This window comes from Nannospalax galili, unplaced genomic scaffold (genome assembly GCF_000622305.1).
Source record: "Nannospalax galili isolate Female #2095 unplaced genomic scaffold, S.galili_v1.0 scaffold654, whole genome shotgun sequence".
Classification (NCBI taxonomy): domain Eukaryota; kingdom Metazoa; phylum Chordata; class Mammalia; order Rodentia; family Spalacidae; genus Nannospalax; species Nannospalax galili.
The window spans coordinates 1,027,349-1,030,119 of NW_008335971.1; positions in this window are offsets into that span (position 1 = coordinate 1,027,349).

Below are 2,771 nucleotides of genomic sequence, written 5' to 3' on the forward strand. Positions count from 1 at the left end.
GGTTAAGGCCCCTCTTGGAGAGAAAGCCTCATGTTTGCTCACCAAAAGTCTCCATCATGGTCACCCAGGAAGGTTTGAAGTCCTCCAGTCACAGAGGCGGGGATCCTAGTGCTCCGCCAGTTCTCCCCGAGAGCTCCTCCCTCTACCCCCCTTTACCTGTTGAGCAGCCGCCACCTTATGTAGCTCCACGAGGAGGAGAAGCCAAGGCGGCCTATGGAGGGGGGGATGGAGCCAGGGGCCCGCATGGGAATACAATGGTTGCCTCCTCCCCAGACTCCTCTACAGGGGAGGATAGACGACCTGGGGAGGCAGGAGGGATACAGTTAAGGTCTCAAGGAAACAGGGACCGAGTCGGGGAAGCTCCATCCTCCACCACAGGAGGAGCTGTGCCAGTTCTGCCGGTCCGAACGGTTGACGGCCCAGATGGAGTTCAGCAGTATCAATACTGGCCATTTTCCTCTAGCGATCTCTACAACTGGAGGACCCAAAACCCTCCCTTTTCTGAAGACCCTAAGTGTCTAATAGGTTTGGTAGAATCCATTATGTACACCCATTGTCCCACGTGGGACGACTGCCAGAAGCTACTTCGCACCCTCTTCACAACAGAAGAGCGAGAACGCATCCTGAATGAAGCCAGGAAGAATGTCCTGGGAGAAAATGGGAGGCCCACTACCCTTCAGGCTGCCATCGATGAAGAGTTCCCCCTCACCCACCCAAATTGGGATTTGGGGATGGCAGAAAGTAGGGAGCGGCTCCGAGTCTATCGTCAGACACTTATGATCGGTCTCTAGGGGGCTGCAAGATGGCCCACTAACCTGGCTAAGGTGAAAACAATTGTTCAGGGAGAAACCGAAAGCCCAGCCACGTATCTGGAAAGGCTATTTGATGCCTATAGGCAGTACACCCCTATAAACCCAGAGGCAGAAGAACACAGGTCAGCTGTAGTCCTCTCTTTTATTAACCAGGCAGCCTCCGATATCAGGAGAAAACTCCATAAGCAGGACGATCTGGGGGAGATTTCTATTAGGGAGATGCTGCAACAGGCAGAGAAGGTCTTTAATGCTAGGGAGTCTCCGGAGGACAGGGAGGAGAGGCTAAGGAAGGAGGAACAGGAGATGCAGGATAAAAATAGGAAAGAGGACAGAGAATTTCAAAGAAAAGAGAACAAGAAGCAGAGGGAGGAGATGGCCAGAATATTCTTGGCCGGAGTGAAAGGGAGCCCTGAGCAGCCTCAGAGAGCAGGACCCTGCCCATCTAAACTAGGGCGGGAACAGTGCGCCGGAGTGAAAGGGAGCCCTGAGCCGCTCCAGAGAGCAGGACCCCGCCCATCTAAACTAGGGTGGGAACAGTGCGCCCTGTGCAAAAGATACAGGCATTGGAAGAGAGAGTGCCCACAAAGAAGAGGAAGACAAGGAGGAGGGAGCCCTATGAGGACCCTCCACCTGGGAGATGGAAACTGATGGGGACAGGACTCGGCACCCCTCACCGAGTCTTGGGTAACTATGTGTGTGGAGGGGACTCCCACAGGCTTCATGGTAGATACTGAGGCACAGTATTCAGTTTTCAATCAAGCTCACGGTCCTCTAAAGCCAGGACGCACAAGCATAGTCCAAGGAGCTACAGGAACTGAGAGGTGCACCTGGACCACCAACAGGAAAGTGGACTTGGGAAGGCATCAGGTTTCCCACTCCTTCCTGGTTTGCCTGAGAGTCCCGCACCTTTGCTGGGTAGAGACTTACTCACCAAAATCAGGGCATGTATCCATTTTGAGCCTAAAGGGATAAAAGTCATGGACTCAGAAGGACAGCTCCTGCAGCCAGTACATGTGTTGTCTTTATCTCTGGCTGATGAATATCGCCTATTCCCGGCAGCCCTAGAAAAGGGGAGCCAGGGAGACATGAGTTCCTTGTTGCAAGAGTTCCCTTCCACCTGGGCTGAAACCGGAGGAGTCGACCTCGCTAAGCACCTGCCCCCGGTTGTGGTCCAACTCAAAGCCATGGCTCTGCCCATTTGGGTCCGGCAGTACCCGATGCCAGAAGAGGCTAGGAAGGGAATAGCGCCTTACATCCATAGACTGCTAGAAGTAAAATCCTTAAACCCTGTCAGTCAGCATGGAATACACCCCTGCTTCCTGTGAGAAAGCCTGGCAGTGGAGATTACAGACTGGTGCAGGATTTGTGAAGGGTAAACGAAAGAGTAGAGGACATTCACCCCATGGTGCCCAACCCATACACCCTACTTAGCCACCTGTCACCGTCCCATGTGTGGTATACCACCCTAGACTTGAAGCATGCTTTCTTTAGTGTCCCTCTCACTGAAGTCAGTCAGCCCTTGTTTGCCTTTGAGTGGCAAGAACCAAGAGGGGGAAAGAGGGCAGCTCACCTGGACCAGACAGCTGCAAGGCTTTAAGAACTCTCCCACCTTGTTCAATGAGGCACTAAGCCAAGATCTGGAGCCCTTCTGCAAAAGGCACCCCCATGTGACTCTGCTGCAGTATGTGGATGACTTGTTGCTGGCTACAGCAACTCATGAAGAGTGCATGGAAGCTACGAGGAACCTGTTGGCCAAACGGGGCAGCCTGGGATATTGGGCCAGTGCCAAAAAGGCGCACATCTGCCAGAGGTCAGTGGTTTACTTGGGGTACAAGATAGCGGAAGGGGCCAGATGGCTGACACAAGCCATAAAACAGACTATCCTGACCACTCCTGTGCCCTCCTCTCCCCGGGGAGTGAGGGAATTCCTTGGCTCAGCTGGGTTTTGCAGACGCTGGA